The sequence below is a fragment of the Amblyomma maculatum genome, chromosome 8, assembly GCF_055883805.1.
Source record: "Amblyomma maculatum isolate TAMU_Amacu chromosome 8, ASM5588380v1, whole genome shotgun sequence".
Taxonomy (NCBI): domain Eukaryota; kingdom Metazoa; phylum Arthropoda; class Arachnida; order Ixodida; family Ixodidae; genus Amblyomma; species Amblyomma maculatum.
In genome coordinates, this window is record NC_139351.1 from 26,443,832 (window position 1) to 26,465,263 (window position 21,432).

At 44.3% G+C, this 21,432-nt stretch overlaps 1 long non-coding RNA gene across 1 annotated transcript; it reads right to left on the reverse strand.

Moving 5' to 3' along the window:
• Positions 1 to 236: 236 nt before the first annotated feature.
• On the reverse strand, positions 237 to 4,257 carry LOC146180787 (uncharacterized). Its single transcript, XR_014700398.1, has 3 exons — positions 3,966 to 4,257; positions 2,976 to 3,060; positions 237 to 659 (listed from the first exon to the last, which is right to left on the reverse strand). It is a non-coding gene; the product is annotated as an uncharacterized LOC146180787 (long non-coding RNA).
• Between the last annotated feature and the right edge of the window lie 17,175 nt (positions 4,258 to 21,432).

Genomic DNA, 21,432 nt, shown 5'->3' on the forward strand with positions numbered 1-21,432 from the left:
ACATAGACTGACAACCTACTTCTGTGCAGGAGATAGGGATTAGAAAAACACTTTACAAACAGCTGGTATTTAGAACTTTATTGCATACAGCCGACTAGTGCTCCTGTAACAGGTACATTACGTAACACCATTACCGCAAAATAAGTAGAGAGGCTAAAGAGATTGTACTTGACAATCACTGTACACTTCACTGTAATGCTGAACACTCAGAGGGACATGCATGTCCTGTACAGAAACACTGGTAGTCATTAAAGGCCATAACACCATAAAAAAGTAGACACTAGCTTTCCATAGACTTTTTTTATTTGGGATAATGCATGGTGTAGAAAGACAAAGGTTATTTCTGAAAGGTAAGCATGAGTCACCACATTGGAGCTTGTGTGTGGCTGATTAATATTATAGAGCATCCATTTTCAGTTTCAGACTAAGTTGCCAAATGGTGGTTGCAGCGTCAGGGGGAAGTAGACACAATGTCAGCCATACAAATATCATTTTAGTACAATACTGGAGTAAATCATAGGCGCTGCACTGTTATAAAAGAAAAGGAGAAACCAGGAATGACATTCAACATGGTTAAGTGTCTTCAGCTGAGAGCTGTTTGAGGAGGTCCAGGTTGAGCGGTCGCTCAAGCTCTAGCACCCGGTCTTCTTTCAAGGTTCCTGCACACAGATAAAAATGTGTTGCCTGAAGACACATTTCATGCTTAACCACAGTGCGAGAAGTGCAATAGTTTATGTGACAGAAGGAGAATCTGTGGCACAATAAGGGTCAGCTACCCAACCTAACGTCGGTGGGGCTGGCTCAACAGCCATGCTGTCTTCTAGTGCCTGCAAAGGCGTGTCTGCATGAACAAGAGTACATTGTCGACATTGCAATGAATGAAGAGTTAGGTCCAAGACTGAAGAATTAGTATTATTCAAAGAAAATCCTAATGTTCAGTATTCATATCGTGCACTTGACGCTAAAAGATCTCATATGCTGATACTGAATGCATGTTCTGGGCAGTCACAGGCGCAGCACACTGATACGGCTGTTCAAGTGAAAAAGGCAGAATGAAAACTGTCCACATCACAATTTTCATGCACGACAAAGCTACGGCGTGATCGAGCTGAATGTATTAACCTAACGTCAGTAGGGATGGCTCATCAGCCATGCTGTTTTCCAGTGCCTGCAAAGGCATGTCTGCATGAAAAAGAATACATTGTTGACATTGCAATGAATGAAGAGTTAGTTCCAAGCCTACAGAATTAGGATTATACAAAGAAAATCCTAATGTTCAGTATTCATATTGTGCACTGGACACTAAAAGATCTCAAATGCTGATACTGAATGCATGTTCTGGGCAGTCACAGGCGCAGCATACAAATACGGCTGTTCAAGTGAAAAAGGCAGAATGAAAACTGTCCACCTCACAATTTTCATGCACGACAAAGCTACAGCGTGATCGAGCTGAATGTATTAACCTAACGTCAGTAGGGATGGCTCATCAGCCATGCTGTTTTCCAGTGCCTGCAAAGGCATGTCTGCATGAAAAAGAGTACATTGTTGACATTGCAATGAATGAAGAGTTGGTTCTAAGCCTACAGAATTAGTATTATACAAAGAAAATCCTAATGCTCAGTATTCATATCGTGCACTGGACACTAAAAGATCTCATATGCTGATACTGAATGCATGTTCTGGGCAGTCACAGGCGCAGCACACTGATACGGCTGTTCAAGTGAAAAAGGCAGAATGAAAAATGTGTACCTCACAATTTTCATGCACGACAAAGCTACAGCGTGATCGAGCTGAATGTATTAACCTAACGTCAGTAGGGATGGCTCATCAGCCATGCTGTTTTCCAGTGCCTGCAAAGGCATGTCTGCATGAAAAAGAGTACATTGTTGACATTGCAATGAATGAAGAGTTAGTTCCAAACCTACAGAATTAGTATTATACAAAGAAAATCCTAATGTTCAGTATTCATATCGTGCACTGGACACTAAAAGATCTCATATGCTGATACTGAATGCATGTTCTGGGCAGTCACAGGCGCAGCACACTGATACGGCTGTTCAAGTGAAAAAGGCAGAATGAAAACTGTCCACCTCACAATTTTCATGCACGACAAAGCTACAGCGTGATCGAGCTGAATGTATTAACCTAACGTCAGTAGGGATGGCTCATCAGCCATGCTGTTTTCCAGTGCCTGCAAAGGCATTTCTGCATGAAAAAGAGTACATTGTTGACATTGCAATGAATGAAGAGTTAGTTGCAAGCCTACAGAATTAGTATTATACAAAGAAAATCCTAATGTTCAGTATTCATATCGTGCACTGGACACTAAAAGATCTCATATGCTGATACTGAATGTATGTTCTGGGCAGTCACAGGCGCAGCACACTGATACGGCTGTTCAGGTGAAAAAGGCAGAATGAAAAATGTGCACCTCACAATCTTCATGCACGACACAGCTATTGTGTGATCGAGCTGAATGTATTAACCTAACGTCGGTGGGGACGGCTCATCAGCCATGCTGTTTTCCAGTGCCTGCAAAGGCATGTGTGCATGAAAAAGATTACATTGTTGACAATGCAATGGATGAACAGTTAGTTCCAAGCCTACAGAATTATTATTATACAAAGAAAAGCCTAATGTTCAGTATTCATATCGTTCACTGGACACTAAAAGATCTCATATGCTGATACTAAATACATGTTCTGGGCAGTCACAGGCGCAGCACACTGATACGGCTGTTCAGGTGAAAAAGGCAGAATGAAAAATGTGCACCTCAAAATTTTCATGCACGACACAGCTATTGCGTGATCGAGCTGAATGTATTAACCTAACGTCGGTGGGGACAGCTCATCAGCCATGCTGTTTTCCAGTGCCTGCAAAGGCATGTCTGCATGAGCAAGAGTACACTGTTGGTATTTCAATGAACGGAGAGTTAAGAGCAATGCAAGTTTGGAAATTCCAAGTGGTTCACTCACCAGAAAAGATGGTAGGCACATCTGGCTTGAGTAGTTTCCTTCCCTTGAAGTAGGACCACTCAAACTGGTCTGCTGTGAAATGATCCTGCATAGGATTATGTGCAGAAGAAAACATGTACGAACATTGTTGACTGGATTTGTATTTAAAAAAGGTCCATGTGCAACAGGTGATGCACAGTGCAATCATTGTTCGTTTGTGGGATTTAAGTCCCAAAGGAATTCAGGTTATGAGAGACGCGACAGTGCAATCATGAATTCATGACGATATTTTATGACCCCCGCAATGGAAGTGTGCAAAAAATAGCACTAATCATGCATTACCACATTCCGCGCGATTTTCCAGCGTTCCAGCTGGTGAAGTTACGATCAGAATTTTAACCGCAGCTTCGCGGCGACATTAACTGTAGTACACATTGGCGAATGAACGGCAACAACGACACGCAACTGAACCGCAAGTAAAAAAATCGAGACATTAAAATTACGGAAAAGGATGCAGTTTATACCTGTTATAACCACAGCCAGCCAGAGAAAAAGCCAGCACAACAGATAGTTTTCGTGCAAGTTATGAATCGCGTTGTTTAGTTATACTTTAAGCTTCGCATTAAATTCTACACTTCACTGTCGTTCGTGACCCTCTTCACTAAACGGCGATGCTAGAGTGAATCAGACTTACATTAGTGGAAAGTTCGGGGGAAATATATGGAAGGCCAGTCAAATATTGCACGGGAAGTAATAATGTGGTTCACGAAACGATGAGGTGACAGTCAGTAAAAGCAGGAGATGTAGCAGTATATACCGCCAACATATTATACTGCAATAGCTGGTGTCTTACACTGAGAAAAAGAGCAGTTCTCAAGTGCATCGCGAGGAATTCGAGCGATGAAGTCGGCAGATGCGCAAGCAAATTAACGTGTCTAGGGATCGCCCAAACGTTAATAAACAAAGCCATAAGCGCAAAGAATGCATTAAGATGAAATAAAAACAACTTACCTTGCATATTCGAGCTCCTTTCGGGGCTGTTTCACGCGGCCCATACTTAAAAGCCACTGTAGTCGCTGACGTAGGACTAACCTTCCGCAGGGCACTGAATAAAACACTTTGCCGCTTTCGGTGCCGTTTGTGCAGTTCGGCGCACTGCACCCCGTCATATTTGAAGAGAACGTTCTGCACTGCACAGCCATGCCATTAGAGCGCACAAAAAAGGTGGGAACACACTGTAGAAACAGATGCGACGACAGCCGACGGCACTGCAAGCGGCGAGAAAAATGTTTCGCCTGTAAAGTTGGCTCCTCCTGCGGCGCTTCTCAAGTTGACTCCTCCTCCGAATGGAACGTTTGACGTCATCGCCAAGAGCGGCGCAGGGATGTCAGTCGCGCAACTCTGCTCCCTAGGGAGCATATACAGGAACACTAGCTCCAGTGCTCAATTATGCGTGCCTTATGATTCCTTCTATTTATTTTTCTGCCACGCCTCGTTTGAAGTAGGGGACGGTGTCAACGCTCAATTTAAAGGCTGCTCAGAACAGTCTAGATAACTTCGCAAACTGCTATTAGCCCAACCTTGAATATTGTAGAAACATATGATCGGAATCTTCGAGACAGATCTCGGCGCATCGTTAGCAACAAAGAAACGGATAACACGTCGTATCACGACAACGAACATGAATAAACACTGGATACAGAATTGATAAGCGCGCCAGAATAACAATGATAAGGCCGCAGGCCAGCGGCTGTCGAACAGGAACAAATAAAGATTTCAACAGTTCGCGGCAAAATGCTGTATGAATGCTTATGGTCTAGCTTGCATGCAACTAATATATATATATATATATATATATATATATATATATAATAACAATGATAAGGCCGCAGGCCAGCGGCTGTCGAACAGGAACAAATAAAGATTTCAAAAGTTCGCGGCAAAATGCTGCATGAATGCTTATGGTCTAGCTTGCATGCAACTAATATATATATGTATATAATATATATATATATATATATATATATATATATATATATACATATATATATATATATATATATATATATATATATATATATATATATATATATATATATATATATATATATATATATATATGTATATATATATATATATATATATATATATATATATATATATATATATATATACATATATATATATATATATGTATATATATATATATATATATATATATATTATATACATATATATATTATGTATATAATATAGCTAGACCATAAGCATTCATACAGCATTTTGCCGCGAACTGTTGAAATCTTTATTTGTTCCTGTTCGACAGCCGCTGGCCTGCGGCCTTATCATTGTTATTCTGGCGCGCTTATCAATTCTGTATCCAGTGTTTATTCATGCTCGTTGTCGCGATACGACGTGTTATCCTTTTCTTTGTCGCTAACGATGCGCCGAGATCTGTCTCGAAGATTCGGATCATATGTTTCTACAATGTTCCAGGTTGGGCTAATAGCAGTTTGCGAAGTTATCTAGATTGTTCTGAGCAGCCTTTAAATTGAGCGTTCACACCGTCCCCTACTTCAAACGAGGCGTGGCAGAAAAATAAATAGAAGGAATCATAAGGCACGCATAATTGAGCACTATATATATATATATATATATATATATATATATATATATTATGTCAGTCCTTGATCCGCTTGACAACTTTCTTCGCCACCTTTTTGTTCTTGGTATTGCCTTGCTAAGCAACTCGGGGGATGAACTGCACCTGTGACAGGGCAATGGTGAGCCTCTGTGCGTTCATCGAGCGGGCGGGCTTGAAGCCTCGCTTGCTCTTGGCCAGGTAGTGCGTGCGTGACCTGAACGCTCCGTGTGTGCTACCTTGGACGTATGCTGCCGGGCGCCCCACCCCGGCAGCTGGTGCATGGTGTCGCGCGCGCGATCTGTCTGCGACAGGACGCTACGTGCGCGCGACTATAATGGCGTTTTCGTCAATTTGCCTCACCGGGGGTACAGGATCCAAAAGTTTTTTTTTCGCGTTCGGGCTGAAAAATTTTCCTACTTCTCTGAAGAATGCGCATGCGTAAACGTTCAAGCATCAAGGAGAAAGCACGCGACTGCACAAACAGATCTGCAGCAGCCCAGCACGCGCAGAACTGACCCCTTTCAAGAGCCACTCGCGCAGCTGTTCAATGGGAGGGGGAACCGGCCTGCCCGGTCAATTATCGGGACGCCGCCGAAGAGTGCGCTTTTCACTAGCGCTTGCAGCGCCCCCCTGCGAAGATGAAAGTTTTGCGAACAATCCGCGGAAGATATTTTTTGGCTCGTGTGTAGTGCTTCGCTCGTGCACAAGGCAGCACGTGGTGTGCGCGAGGGAGAGGATTATGCTCGCACCCATCCTTCTGTATTGATTTCACTTTCTTCGAGCTTCGCACAAGCGACTTTATTGAGTATCCTAGCTTGTGGTGTTGAGATGGCAGCTCCCGCAAGTTTCTCACAGGCATCTTCAGGAACCGGCTCTCAGATATGGACCGATGAGGCCATTCAGAAATTAATTGAAATAGTTCAATTGAAGCCCATTCTGTATGATTTAACATCATCAAACTATAAAAACAAGTCGGGGAGGTTCCTTGTGTGGGCAGCCATTGGAGAGGAACTGGGCATCAACGGTAAGTGCAATTTCTGACGGCATCCTTCTGTCCTAAGTTTAATAGAGAATTCATTCACAACTGTGACCAATCAGCATATGTCAGTGTACGCAGCTGTCCGTTTTGTATACAATTAAAAAGTGTCCGGCGTGCTTTATATACTTGCACCTGTACTGGCGTAATATCAATTGCATGCCGTCTGTTTCTGCACGTGGCTCACATCTGCACCAATTAATCAAGAGGAAATCGCACATTCTTGTGAGTTAGGCATCAACACGTACGCAATGAGCTCAGAATTTATGGCGCTCTGTACGTCCTCGCTGTTGCTTCGCTGTGAGCACACCATCATTAAACACTCATGCTTCCCAGCTTACAGTGATAGCCTGTCCTAGACGCGTCAATACGGAAGTTCTGAAAAACCAATATATTGCGTGCGATATGACATCGCGCGCTCACTGATGCGTCTTTGAATTTCGCGGGCATTGTGTTGGCACGGTGGAGAAATTAAACAAACAAAACAGGATCATGAGTTTGTGCCATTTGATTTGTTCCATTTGCGGTTGACTGTAACTTTGTCTCGTTACTTGAAAGCGTGGATGTCGGATTTAATTGTCATACTTTTCTGTTAACTTCTTTTCAGGGGAACTCTGCAAAAAAATGGGCTTACCTCCGCGATACGTTTTTTAAAGACCTGAATCAAAAGCCCAAGAGTGGCACAGCTGGCGGAACGGTCATCAGTTGTTGGCCGTATTTTCACATGATGTCGTTCCTGCGTGGTCACGCCTCGAGTCGGAGGTACGTAAGTCGAAATTTAGTGGCATATTTCACATTCGCGTGTGCATACATCTGTCAGCTGGAGATTTTTGTGTTTTCCAATTAAGAAGCAAATGCAATGATTGCACATATCTATACGCTGATTTTGAGGCAATAGATTCGATTTGCAAGGTCACAGTGTACCTCTAGAAACCCCCCAATCTCTACTTACGATAAAAAAAGAAAGCCTGCGAAAGATCCCCAGGTGGTCGAAATTACTCCGTAGCCCTCCACTACGGCTCCTCTTTCTCTCTTTCCACTTTCATTCCCACCTTCCTCCCTTCCCCTACGGCGCGGTTCGGGTGTCCACAGAGCAAGTGTGACAGTTACTGCGCCTTTCCCTTCCTGTGAACCAATTTTAATTTATTTAAATACGAAACTAAAATCCCGTTACTTAAACTATTCCCGCGTCACCATATTCTTTGGAGCGGTAACGGCGGCGCGCCGTTTTGTAAGCTATGGTTGTAGTAACCTCGCCGCGCTTGTAAATTGCAGCTTGCATCTTCACGGGCCAATTCATTGACGCGGGCGAAGGAACCATCCCAAACTTGTCGCATCGGCCTACCGCTGCAACGGTGCTGTGCATAGCTACTGCTGCAGCCGATTTCGTTCCCTCAGAGAAGGCAGCGCGGTTGTAACATGTGCATGAGCTACTCACATGGAGGTGCTTTTTTGTATTTTGGGCAGGTTTTCTATATTAGCTGAAAAAATGAGTGACGTGACGGTTTTTTTTTTCCTTACAGCACATAATGCAAGGGAAATCCTGGCGGTGCACTCAGGCTTTGCAAATTATATTGTGCAGTCATGTACTTATTAGCAATTATTTAAAATTAACTCAGGAAGTTATGTGAAAAACTAAAATTTCCCTTGCATGCAATACTGCAGGCAGCTGTATGCAACTGGTTTACGGTGCCTTTTTTAGTCATTGCCTCAATTTAGCTGGGACAATATGCACATGTATATAAGGTTAAAGTGTATCGGTGGCATACATGCAGATTCTCAGTGCATCAGCGAGACGTTAATGGTTTTCAACATACCATACTCTTATCATGGCTATGCTGCACCTCTTTTGCAAGTATGCTCTTTGTTGAAATGAAATTATTCTGACATGACCACGCTCGTACTTTCTTCAGGAGAGACTTGTATGAAAAAACCATACAGCAGGACGCTTCCGATTTGGAAGCTGCCTCAGTTGAGCAGGCGCACCAGACTGCAGAAGGTAATTCTGTTGCTTCCTTCCTTCGAATTACAATATATCTGTACAGTGCTCTCTGCATTGTTGTCGTGGTTGTATGTTATGTGAAATCTCCTGCAGATATCCTCCTTTAGTGCCAGACATGGAGCCAAAGTAATGAGCAGGCAGAAGAAAAGAGTTTTGGGCCCAACATGAGCCAAGATGAGGAGGAGACTTCTGGTGACCTCGTTCCAAATGGGACACAAAGGTTCCCGTTGCCAGCTTCGCAAAATGTGAGTGAATTTTCTTCACCATTTACAAACGCTTGATTCAGTGCAAGTAAAGCTCTGCGGTAGCAACACATAATTCCTACAACTTTAAGTGGGTGAACCAGAAAGAAAAATCACTGAATCATTACTACCAAGTGGTTATTCTAAATACTAAAAACATGCCATCAGAGAATTTGGATTGTGCTGTAACTGTTTGCACGGGCGAATCAAACAACTTTTACTCACAATTACGCCCATGTAATCATACTTTGCTCCAAAATCGCCCTATAGCAGTAAAAATTCCAACAGGACCTGGTGCAAGCACCAGCTGGACCTTCTGGCAACCCACCCCCAGTGCCCACACATCTCCAAATGGCACGAGGCTGCCTGAAGATGGCAGCGCGCAACGACCAAGAGTCATCCGGAGGAAACGGCGCGCTGCAGAGCCTACGCCAGCAGAAGAAAATGGCTGAAGAGCCAACACAAAAGTGCACACATGGGGTTATAAGCAATTTAAGCTCGATTGAGCTAATGCTTTTGAAGGCAGGCAGAATGCTCAAGCTCATTCCAAAAAACAAGCACCCAGGCATTATGCGCAGGTTGTTCGCCGACCTGGAAGAGTGTATGAATAAAGCTAGCACTCCATGAGTGGCTCCTGAAACTGTTCTGTGTGTTTTTCATTCCTTTGTCTGTTTGTGCTTGTGGTTTTCTGTTTTTATTCTGTTTCTTTTTAGCTGACTTCAGACTTGTGCAAATAAGGTAGTGAGGGGTGGCTCTTCCGGCTCTTCCTGGCCGTATGGGGCTGGGTCGGTAGGTCAACGCCGCATGTGACGGGGGCTAGCCAGCCATCGCATTTTTATTTGTTGTAGGCCATCATTGCACCCGCCGAACGACGGCTGGACGGCTGTCGCGGCGCGCGTCTTTCTCTCCGTCTTCTTTTTCTTTTTTTACTTTCATCTGTCCGCGTGAGGCAGCGGAGGTGCCCGAGCAGGCCCATGCATTTTTTTTCTTCTTCCTACAGCCACAACAGACTTGTGCAAAAGGAATCTATGAAGTTTACAGGGGCATTGGAGCCTGCAGTGCATATCCTTTTTCTGATTTCGCTTGCATTGCCCTTGCCAGTTCTTATACTTTCTACTTATGCCTGGGCTGTGTCAAGTGCATTCTTGGCCTGCATTCTCATTATTAAGTGATTGTGGGCTTTGTGTCCCTACCTTGCCACCCTTTGAACGGCTGGGAAGCCAGACCATTGCAGTGGCCCTCTCGGAAGAACCTGCCTGCTAGAGAGCGCGGTCCCCAGGTGGCGGATAGGGGGCCTACTGTAGTGCTGTGCCTTGATGAGCTACATGCTACAGTAGTGGTGCTCGCACCGCACCACAAGGAGCACCGCAAGCGGCAATTTGGGGAACCCATTGTACTTACAGTTTCAATAAACACGGAATTGAAGACAGCACTTTCTTGCCTCCGTGTCTTATTTTTGTTGTGTGCATGTGGCCTTGCATGCTGTGGCTCGCTTTATTGACACCTGTATTCTGTTGCATGTTACATGAACATATTACCTAGTAAACGGTTCATCGAGACAGCACTTTCTTGCCTCCGTGTCTTATTTTTGTTGTGTGCATGTGGCCTTGCATGCTGTGGCTCGCTTTATTGACACCTGTGTTCTGTTGCATGTTACGTGAACATATTACCTAGTAAACGGTTCATGTAGCAGGCATGTGCTGAAATAACAGCATTAAGTTGAGCCACCCAATCTTTCTGCAACACATTTCGTACTCCCACAAATGGATATGAAACATCAACCATGTTCAGGGTGCTCAAATACTGACTGGGCAGGTTTGTATGCGCCTTGAAAATACATGAACCTTGTGTTAACTTTGCTGATATATTAGGCTTCTGCCGACTGAAGAGTACGAGATGACACTCGGGACATGTAGTGCGCACTTTCCGTACAACTTGTGACATATCATCTGTGTGGCTTGATCTAAAAGAGATACTAATCCAAAATGCCCAGACACTGTTCCATGTGAAGAAAACAATGCCTGAAATGACTGACATACAAAAGGAGGGGGCAGACATAAACATTGCTCTTTATGCACAGCTGTTTGATTGGCAACAGTTGGCAGTTTCGAACAATTTAAGAATCATGATTACAACCTTGAGCAAAACCAGAAGTGTATATGCAAAAGCTGGAATGGGGTGCCTAAAAATAACGGACTTCATAATGTGCTCACAACCATGTGTTATGATGCAGAGGTCATCTCAAAGGAGCGATCCATATACCACAGAATGGTTAAGGTCTCAACTTAGTCTACATTCAGAGAAAGAATAGAATGAACTAGTGATTAAGATGCCCATCAACAAAATAAAGGTTACAAATATTGTTACTCAGTGAATGTAGAAGCAAGCAATAGGATACTTAAAAACTGATTAATAACTGTAAAGCATGAAAGCCTCTAATCCAACCAACAGTATGCAGTTGGCAGAGTTATTGGCGGTAATCAATAAAGCATACAGTAACTGATTGAAAGAAGCATAATAGTGGAAAGATTGAGCATGTTCTAAATCAAGGCAATAGCCTGGACGCAGGCATGAGTTAGACCACATACTGTCCTGTTTTAAGCGAAAAAGGCTAATAAACATCTGATGGTAAAAATGCTGCAGCATTGTATAAAACTGAAAAAGATGGTTTTTGATACGTTGGAAAAAAAGTCGGGGAGGAGGGAGCTCAAGGCTCTGCTGCTCCGGCTGCCAAGCCGCACACGCTAACAGCGTCACTGCTGTAGGCATGGACCACTTCCCTCGCAAAGAATTCTTCCAACCGAAATGACTTGTTCGCAGACAACACTCCAGTATTCCTCATGGAAGTAGCAGCAAAAGCCCTCCTAAGAGAACTGCCAAATGAAGGAGCTTGAGTCAGAGTTCCACAGTTACCACTAGTACAGTGTGAGTGCTGTTTCCTAGCCTTCTTTGTTTTGTAAACTGCATGCATGTGGCTGGCCAATATTAGCCCAAGCTTCTTTGGACATTATTGATTTTCCTATGTCAAGCGCTAATGTTGAGCAAGAATTCTCGAAATTGCATGCTGTCAACACAAAAAAGCGTGCTGGAATGCTTGATAAGAGTCAGTTTAGGTATGCTAGTAGTAATTACAATCAACTGTAAATAGCATATGCTGCAAGGTCAATGAATTCTGTGCCTTTTTGCTTCTCTAATCTTTTTTGGTTTGAGAAATTTTATCACCGATAATCACTGCATGTTAGTTTGCACTACACAACTAGCCAAAAAACAACACTGACTTCAAAACGTATATAAATGCCAAAAAAAATCTACCAAATTTTAAATAAACAACGAATAATACATGACCTAGGTATAGATAAAAATCGGAACGATGAGCTGAAAGGCAAGGTAAGCATTGTCATTTCCATACATCGATAGGGTGGTGAAACTTGCCAAGGAGTGCCGCTCTGGTCAACATAGTAGGCTATGCAATCAAGACAATAATGGTACTAGCAGTAATGAAGAGAAATCAGACTTTCTGCCGGTAACTAAAAACGAAGTAAAGAAAGCATTCGAAGGAATGAAAAGGTGGAAAATTGTAATGAAAGATATGCTAAGTACAAATTTGTTATTTCACTGTCATGGTCTCTTAGAACTAATCAATGAACCAAGACAAGGTTATCACATTTAGATCTATGAAGCACAGGCAACCCTTTGCTAGTTGTCAACTGCTGCAAGGCATTTATTAGTACTTTTAGTAAAGTATATGGATAGCAACGGCACCTAAATAGATTACTCCATCTCTCTGAACCTTCCATTCAATTTCCTTTCCCATGCTGCAGTGGCTAGGGTATTCGACTCCTGTGCGCAGGGATGCAGAGGCTTTTGGTTATGTTGAAGAGGCGGGATAAAGCAGATGGCAGATTATCGTTTCCTCCTGGAAATATCAGAGGAAAGAACCTTTTCTCGCTCGTCGGACAAGCGAGGAATAATTATCACACCAGAAAGAGCTTAAAATCTATGCAAGCTGTGGTGCTCTATGACCTGCAGTCCTTAAAAGTACACAGGAATCGAGACCCCATTTACAATGGTGAATGGCTAGGTGTCGGCAGCGATCAGATGAATGCGTACATCAGGAAAGGTGAGGACGATTCTCAAGACGCATGTGCGCCAGCACCATGCACAGGCGCTTTAACGCCTGCCCATGGTTTGCGTACAAGAGTTGGAAAAGCGTGGCTGAATTTCATTTAATTCTGGGATGTGCACCTGCCATCTCGAATGTTTAGTGACTCCACCCACCGCAATACCAGTGACAGATTTTACAAGTTCTGATGACAGATTCGAACTCGCCCAAATAGTAAAACTGGTCTGAAAAAACTTTGTTTGGTGTTGAAGACCATTGCTAAACAGAAGAAAGTTAAAGCACTAGTACGGAATGCTTTTATCTGTGGTGAATCTAGACATGGCGCTACCTGAAAAAAACTACACCTCGCTTGTAAAGGGGAAGACTTTCCTCACATGTGGGCGTAAAAATATGCACTAAAGTTTGAAAACTTCTATTCTCGACTACTGTGCCCAAGGACGCGGGATCGAATCCCGGCCTCGGCGGCCGCTTTTCGATGGAGGCGAGAAGCTAGGCGCCCGTGTGCTGTGCGATGTCAGTGCACGTTAAAGAACCCCAAGTGGTCCAAATTACCGGATTCCTCCACTACGGCGTCTCAAATAGCCTGAGTCGCTTTGGGACGTTAAACCTTCATAAAATGAAAACTCCTATTTTTAAATACATCGATTAAGCCAAGAGAATTGATTGCAGAAATTAGTTTATTAATACATGACTTATTGCGCACGTTTCATGTTTTTAAGGCAGTTCACATATATCACCGACAAACGTCAATTTGCATTTCTTTGGTTGCATGCATAAATATAATCAACTGCCTAAAATATTGCTTATTTGTTTACTGCATTATGACTGCAAGGATGAATACAATTTAGGTCTAGGAAATAGGGTTCGTATGCGATATGATGTATCCGGAAACTTGGCGTTTTCCCTCAGCGACTCTGTAGTGCTCCACATAATGGTTCAAGTAATCACATTTCCCCACATTCGTGCCTTAATGGAATACTACGGGCTATAGGGGGCATACATGCTGTGCCGCCGCCCGACTCCCTACGATGTCCAATACCGCAAGGTGGGACGATGAACTTGCCTTCGTCCGTGGCCGCAAAGCTGCCACTTCTCCTCTCCTTCTTCTTCCTCACTCTGCTCCTTCTCCTCTGTCTCTCTCTCTACGAAAAAGCCGTTTGCCATGATGGACGCTACTTTGTTCGGCTCGCGCATTACGGCAGTGCAGTCGCCTTTGTGTTTCTGTGTGTTCGTGCTGTTGCAGCGACGATAAGTTATGTTAGCACTTATTCACTATGAGAATGAGCATAAGCGCTGTGTTGTCCGTCAGGAAACAGTCCGCAACTTCTCGCCGCGAGACACAGAAGACCTCTAACCGTACAAAGTTGTACGAGGTATTCTTGGACGGCGAAGAGAGTGCACGAGACGGCTACTACAATGCGCACATAATTCACATGACAGGTAAGCTTCTCTTTGCTACGAAGTGTTTTGATTTGGCTTCAGAACCGAGATATGATTCGTGATGCTGGTACTTAAACACAAAAGCGGAAGACGAAATCGAGGTGTGGAGGCGGAAGCACAGGAGGCCTAGCCAGAAACGCACTGAGGAGCCTGCGAGGAAAAAAGGTATGTAAAATCGTGCTTATCTTTTTTCTACATTTAGCAGCTGCGACAACGAATGTAGTTTCTAACATTGCAGCAAATTGAAAATGTACATTGACTCCTGGTTTCTTAATCAAAAGTGCCAAAACACTGAGTTCATTTGGGGAGCTGCGAAGTACAGGCATGATTAGGCTAGTCGAGAGCATTCGAGCGGTGCTGGCTGTGGTTGCAAGAGATGCAATGTTTTGTTGCTGTTATTGGCTTTGAACTGTAATGTTGGCGCTCCGGAGTCACCACATAGTATATAAGATGACAAAGACGGATTAAGCATTGAGTTCGCTACAGAACAAATGGGCTAATATTTCCCTTCAGAATCGAGTAAAAGTAGCCCCTATTTGCCCTCTTCTGGAATTTATTTCCCTTCATTTCGTCACCCCTGCCCTACAGACTATACTTGCAGTCGGCATCCCGCTTGTCTGGAGCGCTCGAGCAGTGACTTATGCGATCGAAGAGCAAAAGAAATTGGCACCTGTATTGTATCTCACACAAATGTTTGCCATGTGTGACGTCTAATGGTACAGGATGAAGAAATGGACAGCAGGCAGTAGGCTCCAGAATAATGGGGCTAATGCCTGTGGAGATGTTCCTGAGCTTGCTGCCGTCGATGAGCACAGGGTGGCACGTCGCCAACCGGATTAGGCGGAGGACGGGCGTATCATCCACAAAGGCTGTCCACCGCCCCTCCACTTACCGGTATAATCGGATAATCGGTATAATCGCGGGTCACAGCACCGTCTTCGTGGAACAACGCTCAACCGTCATGTACTTCCAGGTTTTGCTGACCACTGTCCTGGGTGGCCTGTCGCCTGCTGACCCTTTCTGGCTCGCCGAGCCACCTCCCGAAGAACCGGCTGCCTTTCTGGACTAGCTATCAGCGAACTACAGCCTCCCATCAAGCCCTCCGCCACAGCTCCCGCCAAGTCTGGCCAAGCTGGTCGCTTTCGGCTGGCAACTGGGGACAGCATAGGCTCGCCCTTTCCCGCCTCCTTATAAGCGCGCTCACTTCAACGCCCCTTCGGGTCACGGCACCGTCTTTGTGGCACAACGCTCAACCGCCATGCACTTCCAGGTTAGTTACAATGATGCTCAGTGTTATCGAGACGATGACGTTTGTCTTGTAGCGATGTCGTGCCCCCCCCCCCCCCCCTTTTTTTTTCAAGCGCTTCCGGGCTCTACTTGGGTACTTTCGGCGTCTCTTGCTACTTGGCATTGATATTGAAGCTAACCCCGGACCTTTGACCAAAGCTCAGGACGACAAGCTTGACTATCTGGCGGAGGTAGCTACGCGTATAGACGCTGGTCATGCAAGCATCCTCGAAACTGTTAACAAAGCTCTAAGTATTCATATTACGCTTAAAACCGAGATGGAAGCGATAAGCAAGCGAGTCCAGGAACTCAAAGGTCGAATCGTCGTCAAATGTTCATGCCGCCAGGAATGTAGATCAAGGAATTTGTAAAATACAGGACAAAATTGACTTTGAAAACCGCTCTCGTATACGTCAAACGTACTTATCTTTGGTATCGAGGATTCCGATGAGTCTGAAAATTGGGAAGCCTCGGAACGTCTCGTTAGCGTCTTTTGTACCGAGATGCTTGGTGTCACTGCTTCTTCCATTGCTAGAGCTCATCGGTTGGGTCGTTTTTCGACTGAAAAATGTCGTCCTATAACTGCCAAATTTTATAACAAGGATGTAGAAGCAGTCATAAGTATGGGCTTCAAACTAAAAGGCAAAAATTTCAGCATTTCACGGTACTATTCAGAGGCCGTCCGTGTCAAACGTCGCAAGCTACTGCAGTTTTGTAAAACGGTTAAAAAAGAAGTTTCAACAAGCTTTTTATCAATGATGACATGTATGAATGCGACACTGATGCTAATCATGCTGTGTGCGTCATGCGGCGCAGTGCGGATGGACATTGTTCACGTAGTCAGTCGCTCGGCAGTTCGCTACAGTCTTCAAGCCAACGTCCACCTACACGTGTGAACACTGTGTGCTTTCTGTACACTGACATTCGAAGTGTCTTGCCGAAAAGCGTTGCTCTGGCATCACTCATTGATTCATGCTCTGCATCACTGGTAACTATTACCGAAACGTGGCTTAATGATACCGTTCATGATGATTGCATTTTAGTACAGGGGTCATTCTTTAATTTTTTTAGGTGCGATAGGAACTGTCGTAGGTGAGGCGGCGTCCTTCACGCTATCAGAAAGGAATTTATTGTTATTCCAGTTACTGTTACTTCATTTCTCTAGTGAGTTTTAGTCTCAGTGCGGTGCGGAGCAACTAACATTATAATCGGTGTTTTTTGTCGTCCCCCTGACCTAGTGACTGGCTTAATTTTCGCAAGAATTTTCTCGAATTCTGAGTGAGATATGTACGCGTTTTCCCAACGTTAAGTTGATCATCTTCGGCGACTTTGACTTTCCAAGCATTAACTGGAACTCATTGGCCGTCCCTCCCAGTAACACTGAAGCTCATGCTTTTCTCCACTCCTGTCTTGATTTTTCGTTAACGCAGCTGGTTAATTTGCCTAGGCGATCCTCAACTAGTTCTGCTAACATTTTGGACCTTGTGTTGTCAACCGATCCCAACATCTGCTCCGACTTAAATCACCAGGATGGGCTTTGTGACCATGCCATTATAACTGGCAATCTTTCTTGATCTTTCAATGAAAAGAACATATGAACAAAACAAATCCGATGCTACAATAAAGGTGACTATGTGTCTATTAATAACAAACTGCATGTCTTTTCCCTGGAGTTCCTGAATGATTTGTTATCTCTCTCTGTTGAAGAAAATTGGACACTTTTCAAAGATACCCTCACTGACCTTATCAATAACTTCATCCCAGTAGTTACAATCGGAGAATAAATGTGCACTTTGGTTCAACCAACAGTTTCGTCGACTAAGTAATAAAAAGAAGCGCCTTTACAGGCAAGCAGATAAGAACCATATTTCGAGTGCGTGCTAAAAATACAAGGAATGCGATAAGCTTTACCAAACGTCTCTCAAGTCAAACCCTCGCCGTTCCTGGAAAGTGATAAACCCAAATAGCAATCCCGATATAATTCTTACTGATAATGATGGGATTCCAGTAACTGAAGCCCACTGTGTTCAGCTATTTAACGGCGCGTTCTCTTCCGTTTTCACTAATGAAGACACCTCGTCAGCGCCCAGCTTAAATAACTTTCCTAACATATCAATGTCCGAAATATTAGTCAGTCAAACTGGTATATTATGCCCACTTAATAATCTAAAGATTTCTACCAGTTCTGACCAACATGGCGTTAATCATAAAATACTTAAAAGCACATCGCACTCCATTTGCTCAATAATAACTGCCCTTGTTCTCTCAATCATTATCATCGGGTCTCATACCTCATGACTGGCGTGTTGCCAAAGTAATACCGATCTTCAAAACCGGTGATCGTTCTTCTCCGCTTAATTATCGCCCTATCTCACTAACGAATACTTTCTGTAAACTTCTTGAACACGTCATTCACAGTCAAATGTATAAGTACTTGGAAAACAATAACATAATTTTCAAATACCAGCACGGTTTTCGAAAGGGACTCGCCGGTTTCGTTCATGATTTGCATTCATCCATTGATGCTGGTGGTCAAATTGATGCCGTTTTTCTCGAGTTTTCAAAAGCTTTCGACCGTGTTCCTCATCATAGGCTAATACTCAAGCTAACTCAGTTGAATATTCACCCTATTGTTGTTACTTGGATTGCGGACTTGCTCAGCGCTAGGACTTCACTCCATTAATACCTACAACTCCACTGACTCTAAAGTCACTTCTGGGGTACCACAGGGGAGCGTCCTTGGCCCACTCCTTTTTTTAATATATATTGATGATCTACCCAACTCTGTGTCTTCTCGAATTAGGCTCTTTGTCGATTACTGCGTAATACACCGAAATATTCCTTCTATCACTGACCAACAATATTTCCAAACTGACCTTGATGCAGTAACCCCATTGTGCACAGCTTGGCTTACGCCACTTAATACTTCCAAAACTAAGCTTTTGTCTTTCACTCGCAGCGCTCGCATTCCCACAACCTATTTTCTAAATAACTCTGCCGAACTTGCTACTACCTACAAGTATCTTGGAGTTCATCTGCAATCTGACTTAACATGACACAACCACATTAATATAACTTTAGCATCCGCCAACCGCTCACTCGGCCTTCTAAAGCACAACCTCAGACAGGCTCCCCCCCCCCCCCCCTCCCCACCTGAAGAAACTAGCGTTCCTCACGCTCATTCGTCCGAAGATTGAATATGCATCAGCCATCTGGGATCCTGAACAAGCCTATCTCATAGCTAACATTGAGTCCTTGCAGAACCGTGCTGCGCGTTTTATTTATTCTGACTACTCACACACTACCAGTGTCACTGCCATAAAAAATCGCGCCGAATTAGAAGACTTGTCTTTCCGCCGCAAACTATCACGGCTAGCCGTTTTCCATAAACTGTATCACCATACATCGCTCCACCACGATTTTTTTTCCTATCACCATCAGCCTTCTTTCCACGGCTCGACCATCCGCACAAAGTTAAGCGAATCGCATGTCGTTGATCTGCATTTGCGAAGTCATTCATACCACGCACTATCATAGAGTGGAACGATCTACCAGCACACACAGCCATTGAATCCAACGCTTCCACATTTCACGACCTCATCCGCAGCGACGTTGACATTTGAAATGTACTTTTTTTTTACAATACGTAGACGCTGTAGTACGTTCATTTCTGTCATGCTTTTTATTGCTTTCTTAAACATATACTTTGTATTCTTTCTATAGCCTGTTTCTTTATCCTCTGGTGCTTAATTATTTTCCCATGTTATATTTAGTCTGTTTATTGTTCATTTGCTTTTTAATAATGTTCCTGTTACATGTTTTTTTTTACATGGACCCCCCCCCCCCCCCCCTATGTAATACCCTCAAATGAGGGCCTTTAGGGGTATGTTGAATAAATAAAAAATAAATATATTTCAGTCGGCCCAGAATAACAAATGCCTGTCCACACATACGAGTTATGAAAATGTTTCTCCGCCATGGACCTGCGCGCCGTCTATTATATAATCTACAAAAATATATCCGCTGTAACATGCGCGGCTACAACCTTTATAAAAATATTTACGTCGCTTCTGGCACACAGACTGCATGAACAACCTGAAGCGACTGGCATAACTGTTAAAAATCTTAAGGGTTCAAACCTTCACTGTGCCTACACTGCTTATACGAGAAGAGTTTGCAGGCTCCTATTTGCGTCTTTTTACCTTCACCGTCCTTAGGAGCTTTCTTTACGCCCGTATTCGCAAATGCGCCTCGACTCGACACTCCACCTCCACTCCGTGGAGGAGAGAAATAAGCCGCTCCTCCACTCGAGGGGCATTTCGGTTTCAAGAACCCCGCTCGGCTTTCACTCCGACGAGGCGCCCTCGAGAAACCATCCTCCACTCCACCTCCACCGAGCTGGCGAAAAGGAAGTATGGGGACGAGATTAAGAGCAATTTTTTTCGTATAAACTGCGTGCTGAAATGTGTAACATGCGCAATTTCTAGGAAGGCGTGCTTCTGAATTAACTTCTGAAGGAAGATCGATGATTACAATAGAAAAAACGCGCTTTCCGCACTGCGAGTAATGGCGCGGCTGGAAACGCGTTCGCATCTGGCAACACTCGCGCGAACAACATGCGCGAAACATCTGCGAGGGGCGAGCGGCGGATGCGCTGTAAAAAAGTCGTCTGCTGCCAGTGCTTCTCGGCGCTTTGTAATGCCTGGACAAGCAAACAAGGCATTCAAAGGCGTACTTGCTACGGCGCTTCTTTTCTGCCTACGTCTCTAAACATTAAAAAAAGAAAGAAAAAACGCTGGTCGGTCTCGGCCAACCAGTCGCGAGTCGCGACTGCGTTTCATTAGCCGGCGCCTTGGGCGGCATGCCCACAGCTCTCGCGCGGCACTTTCAGGGACCAATAAGTCCTCTTCCTAACTAACAAGTTTCTTCATTTTTTAGCGCCGTTTCGTTTCAGAGGTTCGGCTAGCAGCGACTCTGTTGTGAATGGTGAGGCGAAAATAGAAAAATCTAGCAGAGCGTACACTGCTCTGTTACTTTCGGGTGGTCGTTCGTGCAACACTCCGCTGAAGCAAACGCTGCTTGCGTTTGGAAGAACAGCTGGGAGCTGTATTCAGATATGCGCGAAGCATGCCCGGAAACGCAGAATGCGGTTCGAACGCGCACCCTGAGGCGCTGGGCTACGCACTGATATGCGTACGACACAGATGGCTGCCCGCGTACTTGGTGCGCGAGCACCCACTTTGGTCGTCGTTCGCGCATATGGAATAGCAAAGTGATTGCTTTTCTTTTTTCACTGTCTTTTGAACAGAACTATGAGTGCAAGGAAAAGAGGGATGCGCGGAAAGATAAGAAAGCAAAAAAAAAAAAAATCTACGCCATGCCGCCGAGAACCACAGCCGAAGAGTTTTGCTACCGTAGTCGATCGCTTCGGACGTCTCTACGTCGGTGCTCTATCGAAATGTCATCGACAGCCGAGAGCCAAAGTATTCAGCCCTCCCAAGAGGCTACGCGGTTTATTTATACGAAGGAGGAACGCGGAGTGCTGAGAGCGCTTGTCGGGAATTATACAAGAACCATTGAAAATAAGCGCACAAATAGCGCTTCGATAGAAGCGAAAAACAAGGCATGGGAGAAGTTGTGCCTGGAATACAACAGCCAGCCCAACATGCGGCCAAGAAATGCGAAGCAGCTCCGCAAACTCTGG